The following is a 12640-nucleotide window of genomic DNA, read 5'->3' on the forward strand; positions in this document are numbered from 1 at the left end:
TCGTCCTTCGCGTATTAAGTTAGCTGAAACGGAGGCACCATATGAAATGAAACCTGGGACCTTACAGATGCTCCCAATCTTTTTAGGGAAAGAAAATGAAAACCCTTATTACCATGTGGGATTTTGAGTAAATTTGTATTACTCTAAGAATTAGAGGCTTAGATGATGATGCTTTGAAACTTAGGTTATTCCCATTTTCCCTGAAAGATAAGGCCAAGTCGTGGCTGTATAGTTTGGACTCCGAGTCAATTGAGACATATGAACAACTTACATCTGCCTTTTTCAATAAGTTTTTCCCTAGGCACAAAACATCGTCTATTAGGACGCAAATATGCACATTTTCACAACAAGAGGGAGAATATTTATATAGGTATTTGGAAAGGTTCAATGATTTATTATCCCAGTGTCCTCATCATGGTTTAGAAAAGGTTAGGCTAGTTCAGATCCTTTATGAGGGTTTAGATTATTCCACAATGACCATGGTTGAGTCTCTATGCACTGGTGGATTTGAAAACCAAACTGTTGATGCGGCAATGGAATTTTTAATAAAATCGCCGAAAAAACCCAGCAATGGGAAAATAGTAGGCACCCCAGAAAACAATTCTTTTAAGTAGAGGAAACGTTAATAGGGTAGAAGGAGGCTATAAATCAGATGCCAAAATTGCTGCTATAGCAAAAAGGTTAGAAGCCTTAGAAGTGGGCCAGACTAGTGGTAGAGTGGAGCCTTTTTGGGAAGGACAGAATATTGAAGAGCAGTCCAATGCTCTTTATAATAACACTAGATTTGATAACCGACAGAAGTTTAACCCATATTCAGAAACCTATAACCCTGGATGGAGAAACCATCCAAACCTTTCTTGGCCCAAGGGCCAGAATCAAGGTCAGTCTAGTAATGCTCAGGTTCCCCCAGGTTTTGGCTATACTAAGAATCCTTCAGCCCCGACACAGTTTCAGAACCCTTCGGATAATAAGATTATGAGTTTAGAAGAGTCTCTTGCTTTGTTAACTCGTAACACTGTGCAGTTTCAGCAATCTGTAGCTCAAGGTTTAGAAGAAAATAAGAGAAGGCCATGTTGTTGAAGAGCAAGCCAATGCTCTTTATAACAACACTAGGTTTGATAACCGACAGAAGTTTAACCCATATTCAGAAACCTATAATCCTGGTTGGAGAAACCATCCGAACCTTTCGTGGTCTAAGGGCCAAAGTCAAGGTCAGTTTAGTAATTCTAATGTTCCCCCAGGTTTTGGCTATACTAAGAATCCTTCAAGACTAGCTCAGTTTCAGAATCAGTCAGATAAGAAAATCCAAAGTTTAGAGGAATCTCTCGCCTTGTTAACTCAGCAAACTGCAAAATTTCAGTTATCCATAGAACAGAGTCTACAAGCTAGTAACAGGATAGAACAAGAAAATAGTCAGGATATTTCCGAGTTAAAAACCCAGGTTGGTCTGATAAGTGATTCTTTGAGATAAAAAGGTAAGTTTCCTAGTCAAACATAACCCAACCCTAGAGGAGTTCATGAATTAGGTGCAAAACCATCGAATCAATTGAATGTTGTTAGAACCCTTAGAAGTGGTAGAGTTGTAGATAATAAGGTAACCATGCCCGATAGTGAACATACTGTAGTTCACCCCTCAGGATCTCACCTCTCAGGACCAGTAGATGAAGAGACTGATAAAGTTTCTGATGATGTGAATTCAGTTCCTGAAAGGTCTGATTTTAGGCCTAAAGCCCCATTTCCCCAGCTATTAGTACCAACAAAGAAGGAATCGAACTTTAATGATATAGTGGAGGTTTTTAAGCAAGATACAATAAACCTTCCCTTCCCTTATTAGATGCAATTAGGCAAATTCCTGCTTATGCCAAGTTCCTTAAGGATATGTGTACGCGAAATCGAAAACTTAGCGTCCATAAGAAAGCCTTTTTAGCTAGTCACGTAAGTTCAATCATTCAGAACACCACAACTCCAAAGTACAAAGACCCAGGTTCTTCTACCATTTCTTGCACAATAGGTAACTTCCGGGTAGAAAAAGCTTTACTTGACTTAGGAGCCAGTGTGAACTTACTGCCATTCCATGTATACTTACAGCTAGGACTTGGTGAAATGAAACCTACTCAGATGACACTGCAGTTAGCTGATAGGTCTGTTAAAATCCCTCGAGGTGTTATCGAGGATGTTCTTATTGAGGTCGACAAGTTTATTTATCTAGTGGATTTCGTGGTCCTAGATACCCAACCTGTCCCTGACCCAGAGAACCAGATACCTGTGAATTTAGGTCGCCCATTTTTAGCTACGTCTAATGCGATCATTAACTATCGAAATGGTGTGATGAGTTTATCTTTTGGTAATATGAATATGGAGATGAACATTTTTAATGTCAGTAAGCAACCTAATGATCTAGATGACACATGTGTTGAAGAGGTGAACATGATAGAAGCCTTAGTTCAGGAGTCATTACCAAACATCTTGTCTGAAGACCCATTAGAAAGTTGTCTATCCCATTTTGGTTTAGATTTTGACGACGATAGCACTATTGAACAGGTGAATGCTCTATTAGATTCTACCCTGTGTTAGACACTGATAGATGGAAAGCTAGGTTCGAACCGTTACCAGTTTCTGAGACTACCCTAATTCCTTCTTTAGAAGAGCCCCCAAAGTTGGACCTTAAACCACTACCCGATACTCTAAAGTATGTGTTTTTAGGCCCATCTGAGACTTTACCTGTGATTGTAGCTTCCAATTTGGATAGTGATCAGGAAAGTAGGCTAGTAAATGTACTTCAAGACAATAAGGAAGCTTTAGGGTGGACTATAGCAGACATTAAGGGTATAAGTCCTACTGTGTGTATGCATCAGATTCATTTAGAGGAAGACTCCAAACCTTCTAGGGAGATGCAACGTCGACTGAACCCTAACATGAAAGAGGTAGTTCGAAAAGAGGTGCTTAAGTTGTTAGATGCGGGTATTATTTACCCAATTTCAGACAGTAAGTGGGTCAGCCCTGTTCAGGTTGTCCCCAAGAAATCAGGTATCACTGTAGTCCAGAATGATAATAATGAATTAATCCCAACCCGAGTGACCACGGGATGGCGTGTGTGTATTGACTATAGGAAATTGAACAAGGTCACAAGGAAGGATCACTTTCCCCTTCCTTTTATCGACCAAATGCTAGAGCGATTAGCTGGACATAGTCACTATTGCTTCTTAGATGGCTACTCCGGTTATAATCAGATCGTTATTGCCCCAGAAGACCAAGAGAAAACCACTTTTACCTGTCCCTTTGGTACCTTTGCGTATAGACGCATGCCCCTGCAACTTTTCAGCGTTGTATGATGAGCATATTTTCTGATATGGTAGAATTCTTAGAGGTCTTTATGGATGATTTTTCAGTGTTTGGTTCATCTTTCGATGAGTGCTTGCATCATTTGACATTAGTGTTGACTAGGTGTAAGGAAAAAAATTTAGTGCTTAATTGGGAAAAATGCCATTTCATGGTTAAATCAGGAATTGTGTTAGGGCACATCGTCTCTTCAAAGGGTATAGAGGTAGACAAAGCCAAAGTTGACCTTATTAAGACTTTACAGGTCCCAAAAACCGTAAAAGATATTAGGTCATTCCTAGGGCATGCAGGTTTTTACCGTCGATTCATTAAGGATTTTAGCTTGATTTCTAGACCTCTTTGCAATTTGCTTGCAAAAGATGTTAAGTTTGTCTTTGATGATGCTTGTTTAGAGGCTTTTGAGAAGCTTAAAACTTTACTCACTACTGCCCCGATAGTCCAGGCACCTAACTGGAACCTACCCTTTGAGATTATGTGTGATTCTTCAGATTATGCTATAGGCGTCGTTTTAGGACAACGAGAAAACAAATTACTTCATGTGATTTATTATGCTAGCAAAACTCTGAATGATGCCCAAATGAACTACACAACTACCGAGAAGGAACTTTTAGCCATCGTGTTTGCCTTGGATAAGTTTAGGTCCTACCTATTAGGTTCTAAGATCATAATCTATACAGATCATGCTGCTTTGAAATACCTTTTATCTAAGAAGGATACCAAACCTAGATTGATTAGATGGATCCTATTGTTACAGGAATTTTCCCCAGACATTAGAGACAAAAAGGGTGCAGAAAATGTAGTAGCAGACCACTTGTCTAGGCTAGTTGTTAGTTCCCCTAGTGATTCCCTTCCTATAAGGGATAGCTTTCCTGATGAACAATTGTTCTCTGTTTCCCAATCACCTTGGTATGCAAATATAGTGAATTATCTTGTTACTGGTCGAACCCCTCAACATTGGGGTAAGCAAGATCGTTCTAGGTTTTTAGCCGAGGTTAAGCATTTCTTTTGGGACGATCCTTATCTGTTTAAGTATTGTCCGGACCAGATTATTAGGAGATGTGTATCTGAGAGTGACCAGTCTAGTATTATCTCCTTTTGTCATGAACATGCATGTGGGGGTCATTTTAGTGCTAAGAAGACTGCTGCTAAGATTTTGCAGTGTGGATTTTACTGGCCTTCGTTGTTTAAAGATTCCCATAGTCATTGTGTTTCTTGTGAGCGTTGCCAGAAGTTAGGAACCATTTCCCGTAGAAATATGATGCCTTTGAACCCTATTTTAGTGATTGAGGTCTTTGATGTGTGGGCATTGATTTTATGGGTCCATTTCCTATTTCGTTTGGTTATCTTTACATACTTGTCGCTGTAGACTATGTGTCTAAGTGGGTTGAGGCGGTTCCGTGTAAAACGAATGACCACAGGGTCGTAGTCCAGTTTTTGAAAGAGAATATACTTACACGTTTTGGTACGCCGCGAGCTATAATTAGTGATGGAGGTTCACACTTTTGTAATAGACCGTTTGCTCTTTTAATGAAACAATACGGTATTACCCATAAAGTAGCAACCCCATATCACCCTCAGACTAGTGGTCAGGTAGAGGTTTCCAATAGGGAAATTAAACGTATTCTAGAGAAAACAGTTAATCCAAATAGGAAAGACTGGTCGTCGAGGCTTACTGATGCCTTATGGGCTTACCGTACTGCGTTTAAGACACCCATTGGAATGTCACCTTATCGTTTAGTGTTTGGCAAGGCATGTCACCTGCCTGTTGAGTTAGAGCATCGAGCCTATTGGGCTATTAAGAACTTAAACTTTTCACTTGACAAGGCAGGAGCTCAAAGAAAGCTCCAGCTCAATGAGTTGGACGAGATTCGTAGAGATGCATACGATAGTGCTAAGGAGTATAAGAACAAAATGAAACTTGTGCATGATAGGAATATTTTGAAAGTCATTTTCTCCAGGTCAAAAAGTTCTTCTGTATGACACTCGTTTGCATCTATTCCCCGGGAAGTTGCGCTCTCGGTGGACCGGTCCTTTTGTGGTCCGTACTGTTTTTCCTCATGGCGCTGTTGAGATTGAGACACCAGATGGTAGTAGTTCTTCGAAGGTTAACGGTCAGCGATTGAAGCCCTTTTTAGAGCCTTTTCCTACAGGTGATGTTGAGGAGGTCCCTCTGGAGGACCCTGTTTACCTTGATTGACCATCGAGGCGATTTTGTATGTTGTATAATATTTTTGTAGGTTTTTGGTTACACTTCACCCAGGTACTATCTTTCCGACTTCTCTCTTTACTATTTCCTCATGTTACTTATATTTTTGGTTGTTTTGATTAGAAACATTGAGGACAATGTTAGATTTAAGTTTGGGGGTGGGGTAGAACTTTTTGTTACCTTTTCGTTGCAATAAATAAACTCCAGAGCCTAGAAATTTATCCCTATTAAGGATGGCACTAACCAATCTAAGTGGATGGAAGCATTTTGGTTGTAGGAGTTGAGGAACCAATCTGACTAGATGGCAACATCTAAAGAGTCTATTCATAAAAGCACAGAGCTCAGGTGTTAGAAATAACATGATAGTTTCACCATATCTCGTTGAGTCCTTTTCACTTCTGTTTTTATTTTGTTTTGTTTTTAAACTATGTTTCTCTAAGTGATTAGGTGGGGCTCACGATTCAAGTTGTTACCAATGCTAGGGTGAATTAGAGTGATTGAGATACAAAAAAAAAAAAAAAGAAGAGAGACCAGACCAACTGGAATAAATTCAATAAAGTCGACCACTGGAACCCTTGTATATGCCAGTTGTGTTGACCTAGAGTTAGGATTATCGACCACTGGTACCCTTGTATATGCCAGTGTGTTGATATTAGTCAGACCGTATCTCAGTCCATTAGGATAGGTTCATTTTGGCGGAGGCCTTCAGACAGATATGAGAAACACCGTTCACCTAGTAAACATCAAAACCATCTATGTTTTTCTCTATCCATCTTCTTGATCTATCCATGTGATTAGTTTTGACTCCGGATATTGATGTCCATAGTGCACTATCTGAGTAGAGCTCTGTCACTTATATATGAATTTTAGTATGCTTGAGTGCAAACTCGTGTACAACAATTGGAATTTCGCATCAGGGTACTTCCTCCTGTAGTCAATAAGTATGCCAACCAAGGAGATTCTTTAGTGCCTTCCAAGGTTCTGTGTAGATAGCTAGGGTCTGGAGTATAAAGGTTTTGTGGGTATACCTCTGGTAAGCCCTCCGGAGACAACACTCCGCCACTAGGGACACCTAGGGGTTTAAAGGCTTATTGCATACGCTAAATGCAATCGACGATGCCTGCGACAGTGAGTTAGGATTTTATTTCTATTTTATTTTTGCTCGAGGACTAGCAAATAATAGGTTTGGGGGTATTTGATAGACACATTTTGTGTCCGATTTGTCTCGATTCTATATATTGTTAGGGCTCATTTTTGTACTTATTATGGTGTTTTATTTATTTGTAGGTATTTTTGGCCAATAAACATTTTTGGAAAAAATTGGCTCGAAAAGTTGTCGGAAAGCACCCGGAGGACATTTGCTATTCGACTCTCACTTTGGATAAGGGGTAACCTAATTACTAAGGGGCATCCCATTTCCAGGCAGTTGCTAATCGCACCCCTACCTGGATAAGGGGCAACCATCTTCAACATTAACAAAAGGCGGGAAAGCAGTTGGCAGATTAGGGTTCTGATTTGGAGGAGTTTGAGGTCGATTAAACCTCTGATTTTCATAGGATAGACTCCTTATGGGTCTAGGAATCTGATATGGGTGTTGAAATCGATTAGACTGGGCTCAATTGACGGATTTTTATCACAACAGAAAATATGGAAAGTCACGTGTGTGACCTGTTTTAGGGAATTTTAGAGAGATTAACGTGGTGTAAACCTTCCAAAGATTTGTATCTATCTAAGGAAGAGTTTAGAATAAAAAGGAAAGCTCAGAAACGCGTAGAAATTCTAAAACAAGAAATTGCAGCAACTTTGCCGTGAAGAGAAGGAAAGAGATTTTGGAAGATTTGGGAGAGATTTAATCGGTATTTTTGATATAAATAGATTGTTTGGGTCATATAGAAGGTGTGTCGAGAGTTTGGGGACCTAAGAAGAGCCAGAGAAGAAGAAATCGGAGCTTTACCAAACTCTGTTTCTGTTGTTGCTGCTGCTGAAGAGGAAGAACGCGAAGAAAATTGACGCACGGGAAACAGTCGCAGAACAGTGTCGTTGTTTAACAGCTGAAGAACATTAAGCTGTGCAGGACAGTCGTATTCTAGGGTCTTAAATTTCTGATCCTGTAATAGTTGATTAGTAATGTATATCTTCAGTATTGCAACACCAACTGTAACGGTGACTTCTGTAATATCTATACACAGTTGCAGATTTGCTGTTTTATATATTCTCTTAAATAAAACCACATTTTAAGCCATGATTTATTATTTTGAACCTGTTTTTGATATGAGGAGCTAAACCCCATTGCTGAGGCGATAGAGGAAGCTATTTTTCCAACAAAAAGCGGTACAATCTATTTAATTTAATTTATTGCAATTATTATTATGATTATTTGCCTTGGAATATTATTGAATATGATTTTTATTTGAGTGATTGTGATCTATTTTGATGGAGTATGCTTAGTTTATAGACTCTTGATGCTTCATGCTTGGTATTTACAATTATTACTTTAGAAAATCTACTTGTTGCAATAGTAAGAATCAAATTAAACAAGAAAATTGCATGAATATAAATATTGGATTAAATCACTTTGAATTTGGAAAATAGTGGAATCTTAGCCTCAGTGTTCTTTTAATATTGATATCAAATTTGATTGAGTTTGCTATAATTTTTAGTGAGTTTTCTATTTTAATATTAGAATTTAAGTCTAATTAATATCCTTCACAAGTCTGAGAATCGAACCACTTTTACCACTATCTACAAATCACATCAGTGCTTTAGATAGCAACGCATGCGAGTTCGACTGATAAATTCTCTAACAATCTCTCCTTTTGTCAATTTTGGTGACAAAACTATCAATACATATGGAATACAAAAAAGACAAAGAAACTTTAGTAGGTCCTATTCCACATGTCTAATCTTCAACATTCCTCGAAATCTTCGTCACTTCCAAGTACTCTAATGATCCCAAAGGTTGTAAGTTTAGCATCACCGTTGTTGAAGATCCGTAGCTATAACAATGAGAAAGCATCGGTCTCGATCATTGTTATACAGTGTCATAGTATTATTACACAGTGTCGAAGTCCAATTGTATAACAACTTCAACAATAATACTATGATGATATATATCACTCCCCCTTAATCAATACTCCATTTCACATGGAAACCACTCCCCCTTACACAATGATTCGTAAACCATATGTATTTGTAGTGTGAACTACATATTAATTCTCCCCCTTTTTGTCAATAAAATTGGCAAAAGTACAAGAACGAGATCATAATGAAATTTCCATAAGAGACATTTCATGACTAAAAGAAAATACATACCATCTGATTCAGATGCAATCATATAGCCGAAGCTAATAGCATTCATCAAGGAGTTTAAAGATACAAGATAACCTCTTTAAAATTCAACAGCCGCACACCCCTCAAGATATGACCATTAAGCACAAGTTCAAAAGAACTCTCCCCCATTTGATGTCATTCCCAAGGGAACAACAAGAGCGACCTTAATTTCAAAAGAAAATAAGGATTTTGATTGGACACCAAAAACCATGAGAATGATTTTCTATATCCAAAAACTCAATCAAATTAATCACAAGTAAACCCATGATTAATTTAATCGGAATACGCAATCAAATTAAACACAAAAGTGATAAACTTAATTGATTATGCTCGACATAAGAGAACTTACGGAGCATACGACTAACATAACCATTAGAAAATGAATAGGATAGTCGTTCTCAAGGTAGTTAATATCGTGTATCGATATTGTATCGGTCGGGTCCTATACACCTATACAAAAGATAATATCGGTTTTTATAGGTGATACATCATTAGAACCAGAATTTCAAATATTTGTAAAACCATAGTAAAAAATAATAAGAATCATACACATATCTTCAATTTCCAGAATACAAGGTGGTTTATTAGCAAGCGTTGTGATTGTTATCCCATTATGGCGGAAAATCTTTCTTATTAGTCTTCACTTCTATCTTTTATATTTATCTGCCTTGCAATAGGAATATGGTTTCCATATTATATCCTACCATATAGTCATTGATTTTATATCACAAATATATTAGGGATCTTTACCTTCTCCAATTGACGTTGTACTTGTCTTAAAGACTAGATACATGTTTATGGAAATTTTATCCATTGAAACCTATATTATCAGTGTATAAGTAAAACCTATATATCGGTCTGTACCAGCCTGTACAACCGATAATATCGTTCTGTCTTTGTATCACCGATATTTTCGATATCATATAGGTATTTTCCGATATCCGATAAAAACCTGTAATATCGGCCTGTACACCCGATATTGACTACCTTGGTCGTTCTTATACTCAACATAAGAGGAATCTTACGGAGTATGAAAATACTCAACTAGATTAATTACAAGAGAACCCATAATTAATATAATTGGAATACACAATCAAACTAATTACAAAAGTAATCAATTTAATTGTCATTTGTTTTGCTCGACATAAGAAGACTTATGGAGCAATAACTAAATAACCAAACAAGATGATTAATTTAGTTCAAGAATTCTCAACATAAAGTACCTTATGGAACAACCAACAAAGCTAATAAAAAATTAATCAACTTGGTTGTATCGTGCTCAACATAAGACACATTACGGAGCCTCACAGTATTACATAAAATATGGATCAGTGAAGATCAATAATGTGGAATACACAAGGATTCATTCTACCTTCCATCACTATTTGCATAACGATATTTAATAGACATAATCCTTGAACACAAAATATTTAACCTATCTTCCATCAAAGAATTGACAATTTAGGCTTAACTTTTATATATGTCAAAAGTCTATTCATCCTTAAAAAAATACATGAATACCGATCATGAACGACTTTACTTTTGACAAAATACGGGACAAAATAGTTCACGGACGTAAACACCAATATCCCATAACAAATTGCAATATAAAATCATAAAGATTAAATGTTGCAAAAATCCTCCAAATATTTTTAGAATTTAAACCAATAAACCTAAAAAAAACAATAAGATGAAAAATAATAGCTACGTGTAGTCACAATCATTGCTAATCAAGCACTAGTTATTCTTCCAACTAAACCAAAAATAAGACATACTAGGAAACAATAAGAACACGAATTACTCATCTTCTTTTTCATCAGAGATACTCCAAGATGCTTGAATTGCGTTCAAATCTTCCTTGAGCTCGGGAAACTTTGTTGCAATCAAGGACAATTTTTCTTGAACACACTTTACTCTTAAATCAACCTTACACACACCTTTATGAATTTTTTTAAGAAGTCTTATGGTAGTAGGGTCGCTAAAATCAAGAGAAGCAATTTTTTGTCGCTTGCAAGCATTTTCCCTTATGCGCCTAAAAGTAAACGGACGAACCGGTTTGGGGACCCCAAGAGAGTTTCCAATTGAATCACATCCACGATCACGGAAAATTTGACTAATCAAGCAAGGGTAACCCAACATTTTGACGGGTGAAGTCATCAAAATCATTTGAAAGATAATGAAACCACAAATATCGAGACTTGGAATACCCGAATCAAGGAAATAAACCAATTCTTCAAACTCGTGACTCCACCAAGAATTTTTAATTGTGGAGGGACAAATATTGGGGATACCAAGTTTTCCAAAAGCCATCAAAGCAATACTAAGATAATTAGTAGGGAACTTTCCTTGACTCCAAACGACCTTCTTTCCACAAATCCCAACCGAGATATCATCACAGGATGGACGTTCATAACATGGTCTAGGGAGTTGTACGTTCCGCAACAGGATTTTGGTAATCCTTGAAATTAATTCTCTATCAACAAAGAACCTCTCTCTACCAATCATGGATTTGAATTCCATCTTGTTGTAATCAACATCATGAATATTGGCATAGAAAATCCTTGTAAGAGAATCAAATCTTTGACCAAGACCATCAAAGATATTTCCAAGCTTGAATTTTGTAAAGCATACCAAATCCTCTTCATGCCCACTAGAGAACTCCAACCTTTTTTCTAGAGTGAAACCTTTTGAAGCAATTTTATCAAATATTCTAGCACAAGAATCATCCACAAACCTAATTCTAAGAGAGTTTTGATCACAAGGAGGATTCAAACTAGAGGATTTTGAGTTCTTAGAACTCCTTTTTGTACCTTTAGAATTCATCATAGGTCTAAGAAATTTAAAGGAGCAAGAGGATTTTACTTACTTGGAGTGATATTTGAAAACCCTTTCTTTCAATTTCTCCAAGGAGGCTTTAATGGAGGAAATACACAAAACCCTAGGTTCACGTACACGGACAGGTAAACAAGAAGACTAAGGTGCGCGAACTTCTTCTTTATAAGACCACAAATGGGCATGGACCCGTTTATGAACCGCGACCCACATAAGAAATATGGGATTTTCTTAGCCATTTGCACATTAAAGGTTATGCATTCAGTGACAACACACATGTGAACAACAACAGATGCAATAGAAATCTAAACAACGAATAACAAAACTGTAGACAACTCAAACCATCTCCTGCCCCATTCCAAGATATATACAAATGGGGGAAATGTCAGCCTTGTTACCAAGAGGCATAATGCGCAGAGGAATTCTCATGCGACATTTCTGGTTGATATGTGTGAACAGTCCCTGTAGTATAATCAAAGTAATGATGATAGTCAGGGCAGTTAGAGCTTTCTATCCTTTGTTTGTTCTGGCTAGAAGAAGGATACCTCCGATTTCTGGGTTGCACAATATTAACAGATTTAACACATACATAACCCTTTTCGGAATGATTCTTAGACTTAACAGATTTAAGTTTTTCTAAGAATTTAAAAACGCCTTCGAACGCTTTGAACAGATCTTTATCAATTGATCTGTTACGATAATATTCCTCAAAGAGATCAAGAGTTAATCTAGTGAGGTTCCATATCCTTGAGCGTATTGAGCGTTTTCTCAATCTTTCCTTCTTTTTATTTTTTCCTTCTGATTAATTCTTAACATCTAAATCTCCCCTTTTAGATTAAGTAAGATTATCATGAGAAACCAGAGATTTTATCCATAATAATCTTTGAACAATCTTTAAGGATTTCTCGCGTGCGTTACAGATGCCAAGAGCAA

The 12640-nt window shown here is 37.3% G+C and overlaps 1 pseudogene; it reads right to left on the bottom strand.

Annotated features, from left to right (window-relative positions):
• Positions 1-321: 321 nt before the first annotated feature.
• On the bottom strand, positions 322-421 carry LOC113292074 (annotated as a pseudogene).
• Between the last annotated feature and the right edge of the window lie 12219 nt (positions 422-12640).

Source organism: Papaver somniferum, chromosome 6 (assembly GCF_003573695.1).
Source record: "Papaver somniferum cultivar HN1 chromosome 6, ASM357369v1, whole genome shotgun sequence".
NCBI lineage: Eukaryota > Viridiplantae > Streptophyta > Magnoliopsida > Ranunculales > Papaveraceae > Papaver > Papaver somniferum.